This window comes from Rana temporaria, chromosome 2 (assembly GCF_905171775.1).
Source record: "Rana temporaria chromosome 2, aRanTem1.1, whole genome shotgun sequence".
NCBI lineage: Eukaryota > Metazoa > Chordata > Amphibia > Anura > Ranidae > Rana > Rana temporaria.
The window spans coordinates 389,893,740-389,907,148 of record NC_053490.1 but is presented as its reverse complement, the minus strand read 5'-3'; positions in this window follow the sequence as shown (position 1 = coordinate 389,907,148).

The following is a 13,409-nucleotide window of genomic DNA, read 5'->3' as shown; positions in this document are numbered from 1 at the left end:
CCTTCCACGCCACAGGAATGGCAGACTGTGGCTTCCCAATTTGCCCAGCGGTGGGACTTCCCGAACTGCGAAGGGGCAATAGATGGGAAACACGTCCGCATAATGCCGCCACCCCGTTCGGGGTCATACTATTTTAACTACAAAGCTTTTCATAGTATTGTGTTGATGGCGGTGGTGTCGGCACAGTATGAATTTATATATGTGGACGTGGGGAGGAAGTTTGCCCGATGTCTTCAGACTGGTGGCCTGGCACTGCCACGGGATGAAGACAATGTGGAGGGACTCCCTTTCTTGTTTGTCGCGGATGAAGCTTTTGGCCTGGGACAACACCTCATGAGGCCGTTTCCCCAAAGGACCCTCACCCCGGAGAAGAGGGTTTTTAATTTCCGGCTGGCCAGAGCCCGGAGTGTTATCGAATGCCTTCGGGATAATGGCCAGCCGGTTCCACCTGTTCCAGACAGCCGTGCACATGGCGGAATATAAGCTGAACATTGTTGTTTTTGCCTGCTGCATACTTCATAATTATTTGCGCAGGCATTCCGACACATACCTATCCAACATTGGGCCTGAGGCCAGACAATCATCTGAGAACCTGACTGGCCTGGACACTGGCCGTACTGGCTTGGCCCCCCGAACTGCTCGAGATGCTTGTGATCGATATGTTGAGTACTTCACGGGTAGGGGGGCCATTGCTATGCCAGAGCATATTACTTTTTAATTTAACCAAAAAAAAAAAATTGATTTCTGAAATTACAGTTTTGTCATTCTTGCTTTGGTTTCTTTTATCTGGTTCTCCTACTAGTGCACTTGTCGTGCCAAATGTATTTCTCTGTTTTAGTAAATAACCACAATTGTCACAGTAATCACTAATTTTTAAATATACAAACTAGTATTGAGCATAGAAAGAAAAAGCCACACAAATGTTTATTTTGGTTGGGGTTTCATTCTGTGCACAACTTGTGCCTTTTTAAAATTTGAATGTAAAAAAATATATATATATATTTTTTTGGTTTTTATCCCGTGCACAACTTGTGCGTTTTTCAAAGTTTCAGTTTTTTTTTTTGTTGTGGCCTAAAACCAGGCTTTTTTCAAACAAGCAAATATCTACAAACAGTGGAACTTACAAAGTTCAACCTTAATTAGAAACACATGTGATGGGGTGATGTCACCCTGGCACAAGCCAAAATTTGAAGATGCACACATTTTGAGTGGCAAAATGGGGATTTGTATCCTGATTCCATGCCAAATGTCAACATGTGCTATCTGCCATCATGGGGGATCAATGGATGTGTTTTGGGGGTGCAAACCCTTCCTCTCACCTACTTGAGTAGCGAGGAAGGGGTTGCACCCACAAAGCACAGACATAGATATCCTGTAAAGGCAGATAGCACATGTTGACACACTGTGTGCATCTTCAAATTTTGGCTTGTGGATTATTCAATGCAAATTTGGGCACAAAACACAACATAGAAAAATGTTTGGGGGGGGGGGGGTCAGTCTACTATACGGCACATCATGTCAATGATGCTTTTATATTTTTGTTCAATGACATTCATCCTATTCCTCATAATGTCCATTTCACTACTGCATTCCATTATTTCTTGTATCACGATTTTTGCACTAGCACTGGAGAAATGTGTACTAGTAGATGCTGTGACACCACCATGTTCATCGCCTAAAAAAATAAAAAAGGGTTTAGTAAAATATGCAGGCCTACATCTCTTTTTACCTGAAGCTGTGGTGACAGACACTGACCTGTTGTGCTGATAATCTCCACCTCCCCTTCTTCCACCTCTCCTTCAACCTCTCCTTCTTCCACATCTACCTCCTCCACATGCTGAGGTTGGTGGTGTTTTGCATGTCTGTGCTTCCTTGCCTTCTCCGCCGAATGATGTCCTCCCATTCTTCTTTCCCCTAATAAAATGAAACAAAAGGTATACTCAGCACACAGATATTGGAGGGCAGAAATAGAAAACATTGCTTGGAAGAGGGGTACAATTGTCTGTTTGGGATCATTCCAAAAATCATCACCTTTGTTTTTCTGAGTTTCCCCAAGCTGGAATACTGATGCTTTTTGTCAAAGTGACACACATGGAGGCACCCCAAAAGTATCCTTTGTGTGAGACCCTAATAAAAAGGTTATTTATGGGGGACACACATGTGCTCCTGAGTCCAGATGTGTAACCAGCTGCTTATTATCCTCACACTGTGAATGAATCCGGATTGCATTTCACATTCTAGTAAGGTCCAACAAACACATCATCTTGACAACAATGTTTATAAACGTTGGTTTACGCCAAATAGGCATCACCACGTGTGGTTTTCCTGGATCTGCGGAAAATATCGGATTTGGAAGGAACGATGTTTACTACGAACGTAAAATACTACACTTTGCCCACTTAACATGAAAGTTGGCATGTTCACAAGTACAACCAGGCCAAACAAGCACATGGAGAAAAACATGCAAAGATATAATAAAGATAATTGCAACAAACACATGAAAAATACCTACTTTTGTCAATAATTTTCCTGATCTTCCTATACTGCTCTGGCTCCCCCAATTTCAGGTCAGACCACCTTTTACGGAGCTGCTCCTTGGACCTCCTGACCCCAAATTTCTCGTAAAGACTCCTCGCCACTTTGTCCATTATTTGGCCTTCCTCCGATTAGGGGTGTGGTATGGGCCATGATCGCCATCGTAATCTTTCCTGCGCAGTATTTTCACCATCTCCACCATCTCTTCAAGTGACATATTTGTGGCTTTGTAGCGTCTGGCCCTGGATCGGGTTGTTCGGGCCTCCGGGCTTTCCTCGTCGGGACGGGGGATCTGCCACCGCCATATTGTCGTTTGACACTGAGAAGGGGCGTGGAATAGAGGAAAAGGTCTGTCATGGGCGGGCGTAGAGGGCGGCGTTTCACGCATGTGCTGGGTATATAAGGAGAACGACGTGACTACGTTGATTACGTGGAGTCTGGACGAGCGGAAGTGACCTCCAACCTAAATGAAGGTAAAAATGAAAGTGGGGTCAGCAGAGGCCTATATATACTTGAGTCATGATATCAAGGCAGGGATGGGGGGTTATGTTGATTGGACCCTTGAGCAATTAAATCTTGGGGCCCCCCATGCAATTTTGCTCTCCATCTGCTCGGAGACTACTACAATATATATATGCGAGACTGAAAAACATCTTTATTTTACTGTGTATCAGATTAGGCAATGATTGTGATTGTTGGACAGAGGTAATTAAGCAGTGTATCATCTCATCAATGCTGAGGGGCATGATATATACACATGAATGGTGCCTTGATGAATGCTCTCATTACTTTTGCATATTAATGCCACTTATTTATTTAAATGTAAACACAGGGTCTGCAGTTAAATCATCATTACACAACAATGGGGCATAGCTGGGCAGCATTTAGTGGCAGCAGTAGACACTGTGTTTTAAAGGTCAAGATTGTGATAAGATTATGTAAATTAAAGCTGACCCTAGTGTTTATATGTTTTTGGTTTTCTCTTCTAGAAATTTCTTGAATATGCAAAAGCTGGGAGAGCCCGAGAATATGATGCGATTCATCGACAAATATCGCAATTTAAAAAAACTGTGGGAAATAAAAAATCCATCATATTATAACAAGATTGTTCGAAGGGCAACAATTGACCAATTGGTCACTTATATGCAAACCTGGATACCAGAGCTAACTTCCACCATGATAAGCAATACAATAAATAACATGAGGAATGCTTACAAGAAGCGTTTTATACAGGTCCGTGCTTCTCGGAGGTCAGGAGCAGCAGCAGATGAAGTACAGGAGCCCAAGCTGTGGTACTATAAACACCTCCGTTTTCTGGACGATCAGATCGAGGCCAGAGAATCACTTTCCAGTCTTCCTTCCACCCTTCCCTCCACCGTTCCCTCTAGAGGAGCCAGATCTGAACATCTTCAGTCAGGTATAGTAGTTTACAACATATTTCTTGGCCTCAAATTATTGTTGGTTTAACAAGATGTTTTTTGAGCCAAAATGAAAGCTTGAAAACACAAACAAAAGTCGTGGGCAGAAATGATAGTGACAGGGATGCCAACTGCAGGGGTCAGAATGAGAGTCTGTTCAATTTACCAAAAAATGCAACAGTCATGACGAGATTTAAAATGTGTGTGCTTGATGAAGCAAAAAATAAAACCATGTCCCTTTTTTATACACAGGAAGAGCTCAGCCAAGAGGAGGAGGCTCTGGAATGTGACAGCCAGGAGGAGGAAGGGGTGAGTGGCAGACAGGAGGAGGCTGGGCCGAGTGGCAGTCAGCAGGTGCCCAGGCCCAGTGGCAGCACTGAATCACAGGTGCCTCCCCTCCAGATGCGCCAAAAAAGAACAAAGCGCATGTCCCAACTGGAGGAGGAGTGTCTGCGGGTCATTAGGGAGGCAGCTAAAATCATGAGGGCCCCCCTTAACCCTGTTGAGGACTACAGCACCTACCTTGCTGACCAGCTGCAAAATATGGAGGCGCGCCAACGGGGCCTGTCAGAGGATGTTTTTGCATCTGTGATTCAGAGGGGAAGAAGAGGCCTGCTGACTGAGACCACACAACTCAGTGACCCGGCCCAGTCTCCTCCTCCTCCTCCTGCTGCCACATTCTCACCAACTGCAAGGGGCCGTGGAGGGAGCCGTGGAAGGAACGCTGCAGGGAGCCGTGGAAGGAAGGCTGCAAGGAAGACCAGAAAGTGATTCCCTGGCTTCAAGCTGATCTACCAGAAAACCAAGGTTGTTGTAGTACCACAGCTTGGGGTCATGTATGACATCTGCTGCTGCTTCTGATTTCTAAGAATTTGGGGACCACATTGTGACTCCAATTAGAGGGACTCCTCATGTTATTGATTTTGTTGTTTATCATGGTGAAATGTGCCTTTGGGGTCCAAAGTCTGCATATATTTGGCTGCATTGTTGCCCTTCATGTTTAATTTTTTGGTCCAGAATAAATGGAGATTTAATTTAAGTTAAATACTTGTCTATTATGTTTTTCTGGTGAATATCCATAAAACATTTCAGAAATACAATGTGTAATTAACAAAGGACACAACCTCCTTGAGGGGGGAAACAAAAACAAAAAAATTGTGGTGATAACTTGATCAAAAAAAAATAACTGAAAAAAAAAAAGAAGATGTGGAGTACAAAAATGTATTTTGGAGATCTGGCTTTAAAAAAAAAAAAAAAAAAAAAAAAGGATTATTCATGAGATCACAAGCAAACAATAAAATAAGTCAGTATGGGAGAACTCTGTCTAAATACCATCAGCAAAAGAACGACTTTATTCTAGCAATAGAACGAAGAAACAAATGCGCTGCAATAAACAAGGCACTCATTTTAAAAATGTAGAATGTGCCATCTCCATAACGAACGCTAGTTTTACCAGAACGAGCACTCCCGTCCCCTAATTTAGTCTGAGCATGCGTGGATTTTTAACCGATGGACGTGCCTACAAACAATCGTTTTTTTTCTATCGGTTAGGTATCCATCGGTTAAATTTAAAACAAGATTGATTTTTTTTAACCTATGGATAAATAACCGATGGGGCCTACACACGATCGGTTTGGTCCGATGAAAACGGTCCATCAGACCGTTCTCATCGGGTTTGACCGATCGTGTGTACGCGGCATTAGAAGTGCCTCTTTTCTCTTTTATACTCTGTAGCTCCTGCTGGATTTTGCTTCTAATCCCCTTGTGGAGGCTTCCATTTGTAGATAGACATTTTATGGTTACACAATCTATCACATTGCTATAATATTTGTATATGGACTATAAACTGAAGGACTTATGAATAAATGGTTGCAGAACGAAGCATCTGAATTTCCATTATTTTTTATGGGGAAATTTGCTTTGAAATACAAGTGCTTTGGTTTACAAGCATGTTTCCGGAACAAATTATGCTCGCAATCCAAGGTTGTACTGTATTTCTATTGTTAAAAAAGGCTATAACTGTATTTACATTCTTTGAATTTTTTTTTTTTTTTACACTGTCTCTTTATTTTATTTTTTTATCACTTATATTGCTGTCACAAGGAATTTAAAACTTTATTTATAAAAAAACTTTAAGAAACTTGAATAAAATGTTTTTAACTGATACTTAACTAATGTTATTAGTAAACCTGGCATCTTTTATTACACCTCTGCTTATATTTACACAAACCTGCATGTTAAGAGTGGCACAGCGAATTACAAAAACAGGAAGCAGAGGCTGGCGGTGAAATTAGATATTTTTATCTTTTAATTAATTAATGTAATTCATCAATTAAGCAGGTAAAAGTTCTGCAGTTGATTTTAAGTGTGGTATTTGCATTTGGACTCCCTTGCTGTGAACCTACATCATGCATTCAAAGTAAACAAATCCATCAGAGGGATAGCAGCAAAATTAGGAGTGGCCAAATCAACAGTTTGATACATTCTGAGGAAAGAAGAGAGCTCAGAAACATAAAAAGGACCTCCACGGAAGACAACAGTGGTGGATGATAGCAGGATCCCTCGATGGTAAAAAAAAAACCATTCACAACATCCAGACAAGTGAAGGACACTCTCCAGGAGGTGGTCATTAGAGATGTACAGAACTGTTCGCCGGTGAATAATTTGTGGCAATTTTCGCGCGTTCGCCGTCGCGGGCGAACATATGCAATGTTCGACCCACCTCACAGTCAGCAGACACATTCCAGCCAATCAGCAGCATACCCTCCCTCCCTGACCCTCCCACCTCTCGGGCAGCATCCATTTTAGATTCATTCTGAACCTGCATTCTTAGTGAGAGGAGGGAGAGTGTTGCTGCTGCTGAATTTATAAGGAAATCTATAGCTAGGCTAGTGTTTTTTCAGTGTCCACTCCAGGCCTGAAAGACTCATCTGATCTCTGCTGTAAGGACAGCACCCCAAAAAGCCCTTTTTAGGGCTAGTATATCAGTCTGCTTTTTTTTTCTAATTGCAGTTGCCTGCTAGGCAGCGTGTGTGTGTCAGGATCACAGCGTACACTATGCCCAGTGCCACCCACCACTCATCTATCTTGGTGGCACAGTAGATAACATAAAACATTTTTTTTTACTGCAATAGAATAGTAGTCAGTTGCCTGGCTGCCAGCATGTGTCAGGGGCACAGCGTACACTGTGCCCAGTGCCACCCACCACTCATCTATCTTGGTGGCACAGTAGATAACATTTAAAAACCAAAAAAAATTGACTGCAATAGAATAGTAGTCAGTTGCCTGGCTGCCAGTGTGTGTCAGGCTCATAGTGTATACTGTGCCCACTTGCCCAGTGCCACCACTCATATATCTGGTGGCATAGTAGATTAAATAAAAAAAAAAAACAATTTTGAATGCAATAGAATAGCAGTTAGTTGTCTGCAGGCATGTGTCAGGCCTACAGCGTCTACTCTGCCAACTTCTGCCAGTGCACAGTGCCACTCATATCTGGTGTCACAGTAGCTTGCATGCATAGTACAACTAAACAAATAAAAAAAATGATTGGCAGAGGCAGGCCACCCCGCAGGGGCCGTCGTGGTCGTGGTGCTATGATTCCCTTTGGCCCTAGAATAATGCCCAGTGTTCAGAGGCCACATACCCTGAACTCGAAAAGTTCTGAGGACATAGTTGACTGGCTAACACAGGACACCCAATCTTCTACAGCTTCTGCTCGGAACCTTGACGCACCATCCTCCTCCAGCTCAGCTTCGGGCACCTCTCAAGTTACCGCTCGCCCGCATGCCGCCACCCCCAACACTAGCATCACAGCTGCTTCACTTGATCTGTCAGAGGAGTTATTTACACACGAGTTGGAAGAAATAAGTGATGCACAACCATTATTGCCAGAGGTTGTAGATAAAAGGGATATGACTCAGTCAGGCAGCATTACACACATGGGCGTATGGTGTGATGATGATGTACCCGCTGCTGCTTCCTTTGCTGAGTTGTCAGATACAAGTGAAGCGGTTGATGATGACGATGTGTCCGGGGATGTCACATGGGTGCCCGCTCGAAGAGAAGAAGAACAGGGGGAATGTTCAGATGGGGAGACAGAGAGGAGGAGCAGGAGACGAGTTGGAAGCAGGGGGAGGTCGTCACAAGGAGCTAGTGACACAGTCAGACAGCATGTATCGGCACCCGGGGTCAGCCAGACAGCACGCCAATCAACGCATGCTGTTGCCACCACCAGAATGCCATCATTGCAAAGCTCAGCAGTGTGGCATTTTTTTTGTGTGTCTGCCTCTGATAACAGTGATGCCATTTGCAACCTGTGCCAAAAGAAACTGAGTCGTGGAAAATCCAACACCCCCCTAGGTACAACTGCTTTGCGAAGGCACATGATCGCACATCACAAACGCCTATGGGATCAACACATGATGACGAGTACAAGCAGCACACAAGCTCAAAGCCACCATCCTCCTCCTGGTGCAGCATCTTCAGTCACGTCAACCACTGTTGTTCTCCTTGCCCCCTCTCAACCATCCGCCACTCCGTCTCTCACCTTGAGCAGTTCCTGCTCATCTGCCCACAGTCAGGTGTCTGTCAAGGACATGTTTGAGCATAAGAAGCCAATGTCACAGAGTCACCCCCTTGCCCGGCGTCTGACAGCTGGCTTGTCGGAACTCTTAGCCCGCCAGCTTTTACCATACAAGCTGGTGGAGTCTGAGGCATTAAAAAAATGTGTAGCTATTGGGACACCGCAGTGGAAGGTATCTGGCTGAAATTTCTTTTCACAAAAGGCAATCCCCAACCTGTACTCTATTGTGCAAAAGGAAGTCATGGCATCCCTGGCACACAGTGTTGGGGCAAGCGTCCATCTGACCACTGATACCTGGTCTGCAAAGCACGATCAGGGCAGGTATATCGCCTACACTGCGCATTGGGTAAACCTGCTGACGGCTGCCAAGCATGTAATGCGTGGCTCTGCAGAGGAGTTGGTGACACCGCCACGACTTGCAGGCAGGTCTGCTGCCACCTCCTCTAATCCTCCTACTCCATCCTCTTCGATAACCTCCTCGGCTGAGTCCTCTTCTGCTGCTGCGTCTTGCTCCACATCAACTGCACCCCCCCCCCAGCTCCCCAGGGGCTATTCCACATCACAGATACGACAGTGTCACGCCGTCTTGGTTTTGACTTGCCTGAAAGCAGAGAGTCACACCGGACCAGCACTCCTGTCCGCCCTGAACACACTGGTGGATCAGTGGCTGACTCCGCACCAACTGGAGATCGGCAAAGTGGTGTGTGACAACGGAAGCAATTTGTTGGCGGCATTGAATTTGGGCAAGTTTACACATGTCCCGTGCATGGCACATGTGATGAATCTGATTGTACAATGCTTTGTGCATAAGTACCCAGACTTACAGGACGTCCTCAAGCAGGCCAGGTAGGTGTGTGGCCATTTCAGGCGTTCCTACATGGCCATGGCGCACTTTTCAGATATCCAGCAGCGAAACAACATGCCAGTGAGGCGCTTGATTTGCAACAGCCTGACACTTTGGAATTCAATACTCCTAATGTTCGACCGCCTGCTCCAACAAGAAAAAGCCATCAACGAGTATTTTTATGACCGGGGTGCTAGGACAGCCTCTGCGCAGCTGGGAATTTTTTTGCCACGTTACTGGATGCTCATGCGCAATGCTTGTAGGCTCATGCGTCCTTTTGAGGAGGTGACAAACCTAGTCAGTCGCACTGAAGGCAGCATCAGCCACATCATCCCATTTGTTTTCTTCCTGGAACGTGCCCTGCTAAGAGTGCTGGATCAGGCTGTAGATGAGCGAGAGGAAGAGGAAGAGTTGTGGTCACCATCACCACCAGAAACAGCCTTATCAGCATCACTTGCTGGACCTGCAGAAACGCTGGAAGAGGAGTGTGAGGAAGAGGAGTCAGAGGAGGAATGTGGCTTTGAGGAGGAGGAAGACTAACCACAGCAGGCATCCCAGGGTGCTCATTGTCACCTATCTGGTACCCGTGGTGTTGTACGTGGCTGGGAGGAAGAACAGACCTTCAGTGAGATCTGTGAGGATGAGGAACGGGACATGAGTAGCTCGGCATCCAACCTTGTGCAAATGGGGTCTTTCATGCTGTCGTGCCTGTTGAGGGACCCTCGTATAAAAAGGCTGAAGGAGAACGACCTGTACTGGGTGGACACGCTACTAGACCCCCGGTATAAGCATAAAGTGCCTGAAATGTAACCAAATTACCAGAAAGTCGGAAAGGACACAGCAGTTCCAAAATAAATTAAAAAGTATGCTTTACACAGCATACAAGGGTGATGTCACAGCACAACGGGAATCTAACAGTGGAAGAGGTGAAAGTAATCCTCCTCCTACCATGACCACCCCCCGGCAAGGACAGGATGCTTTACAGACGTGTTGTTGATGGAGGACATGCATCGCCACAGCCCTTTCGGGGTCCACCCTCTGAGAACGACTCAACCGACAGGTAGCAGACTACCTCGCCTTAACTGCAGATATCGACACTCTGAGGAGCGATGAACCCCTTGACTACTGGGTGTGCAGGCTTGACCTGTGGCCTGAGCTATCCCAATTTGCGATAGAACTTCTGGCCTGCCCCGCTTCAAGTGTCCTTTCAGAAAGGACCTTCAGTGCAGCAGGAGGTATTGTCACTGAGAAGAGAAGTCGCCTAGGTCAAAAAAGTCTAGATTGCCTCACCTTTATTAAGATGAATGAGGCATGGATCCCGAAGGGACTGACAGTGGGCGATACATTTGACTAAAGGCCTGATGAGATGAGCTTCCTTGGGCTACAAATGGTCCACACGCTGCTGTATTTTATATCTGCATGACTTATCCGCCACCAAATAGGGTTCAAGCCGCAATGTTTTAGTGCACTTTCTGCCTGGAAAACATCAATTTTTCTGGCCGCTGCTACAGCAGCAGCTGCAACAATACCTACTTTTTCAGGCATGTGTACATGCCTAATTTTTCTGGCCTCTGGTGCTGCACTGTGGCTGCAAAAACAAAACAAAAAAAAAGGCACATACATGTGTCAATTCCCCTTCGTGATCGTTACCTTGTTGTGTTGAAGGGGCTTGCGTATCACAATGAAGCGACCACCTCTATGAGTGTGTTGGCAATGTTGGCACACCGCAGATGATAAGGTCGTTGCTTCATTGTGAACAGACCAAAAGCGATCGGCTGGATAATTTTGCATATAAAAAACATTAATTTTATTTGTGATCATCTAGGGTGATCATTAAAGCCTACTAGGCCAACAATGGGCCCACACTGCAGAATCATTGTTTTCTGGGTCACTTAGCTATCACTGATCTACCTCCAGCACGACCATAGGCTTTGAAAAACCACCATCGCCTGCAATCTCCAAAACGTTCATTGACGTCAGTGAGGACAAGGAACGGGACATGGCTAGCTTGGTATCCAACCTTGTGTAAATGATGAGTTTGCGGTTGTGCAAATGGACTGTTTGCAGGTGTTTGCGGTGCGTTAAACAGGGAGTTTGGTCTGTCAGTTTGGTCTGTCACTGTGAACCCTAACCCTATTACAGACAGGGTTAGGGTTACAGATAGGGTTAGGGTTAGGGTTACAGATAGGGTGATGGTTACAGATAGGGTTAGGGTTACAGATAGGGTTAGGGTTACAGATAGGGTTAGGGTTACAGTCTGTAACCCTAACCCTGTCTGTAACCCTAACCCTATCTGTAACCCTAACCCTATCTGTAACCGTAACCCTATCTGTAACCATCACCCTATCTGTTACCCTAACCCTAATCCTGACTGTAACCCTAACCCTATCTGTAACCCTAAGCCTCACACTACCTGATCAATATAACATCATACCTGATGTTTTAAAGCATGTTATTCCAAACAATTTATGAATGTTAGGTGATTTATGCCCTTTATGGATTAAAAACGGACTCTGCGACAACTACGTAATTTTCCATGGGAGTTTTGCCATGGATCCCCCTCCGGCATGCCACAGTCCAGGTGTTAGTCCCCTTGAAACAACTTTTCCATCACTATTCTGGCCAGAAAGAGTCCCTGTGGGTTTTAAAATTCGCCTGCCCATTGAAGTCTATGGCGGTTCGCCCGTTTGCGAACATTTGCGGAAGTTCACGTTCGCCGTTCGCAAACCGAAAATTTTAGGTTTGCAACATCACTAGTGGTCATATCCTTGTCAAAGTCTACAACCAAGAGAAGACTTCACAAGAGCAAATACATAGGGTTCACCACAAGGTGCAAACCATTCATGAGCCTGAAGAATAGAAAAGCCAGATTACACTTTGCCAAAAAACATCTAAAAAAGCCAGAACAGTTCTGGAAAAGCATTCTTTGGACGGATGAAACTAAGAAAATTTTTTACCAGAATGACAGTAAGAAAAAATTGTGGAGAAGGCTTTGAACAGCTCATGATCCAAAGCACACAATGTCATCTGTAAAACATGGTGAAGGCAGTGTTATGGCATGGACATGCATGGCTTTCAGTGGCACTGGGTCATTGGTGTTTATAGATGATGTTACAGAAGACAGAAGCAGCCGGATAAATTCTGCAGTGTTTAGAGATAGAGTTGAGCGGACACCTGGATGTTCGGGTTCGGGTCTGTGACATTACTTATATAGGGGAGGCAGGGCAGGGCCACCCGTCACGTGACCCCGCACCCTCTGCTACGTCACTGGGGAAGCCCAGGAAGAGGGAAGACTGGGCTTACCCAGTGACGTAGCAGAGGGTGCATCAGAGGGTGCGGGGTCACGTGACGGGTGGCCCTGCCTCCCCTATATAAGTAATGTCACAGCTTCAGCGCGTCATTCGCTGGGCTGTGTCCAGCGGTGAGAGGAGGTCGGCGATGCTGCTCTCTGGATGGATGGATCTTCATCATTTGCATGGGGTCACGCCTCATTAGCATGGCTCACACCCTTTTCCACCTACGCCGGCTTACGCGGAGGGAACTCAGCGCAGTTTGGGAGGCAAGTGCTTTGTGAATTCGGTGCTTGCCTCTCTGCGCTACGTTGGCGTAGCGTATATTACATATGCTACGCCGGGATAAATATGCGCCAATGTAGGTGAATCCGGGCCACAGTCTTTTAGAAAAATTCCATAGTCCAGGAGAAAGTTATAAAAGGTTGCAGCCTTCCCCAGAGTGTGTCCAAAGACTCTGTAAGAAAGGGGTTCCATCATCAACAAAACTAAGTGTCCTGTTGCCAGCATCCCAGATGTCTGAAAACAGGGAATTATCCCCCTTGGGAGTGGGACTTTAAAGACTCTGTAAAAAATAGACATGTGCTGTTCATTTAGTTCCAAATAAATATTTTGGACACATTTTTCGTTATTTGGAGATTCAAATGTATCCAAATGCCTGAATTACAATATAAACAAATTTTACAGAATGCTCCAAATAACATAACAACATTTGTCAGAATTTCAGAAATTTGGACTGA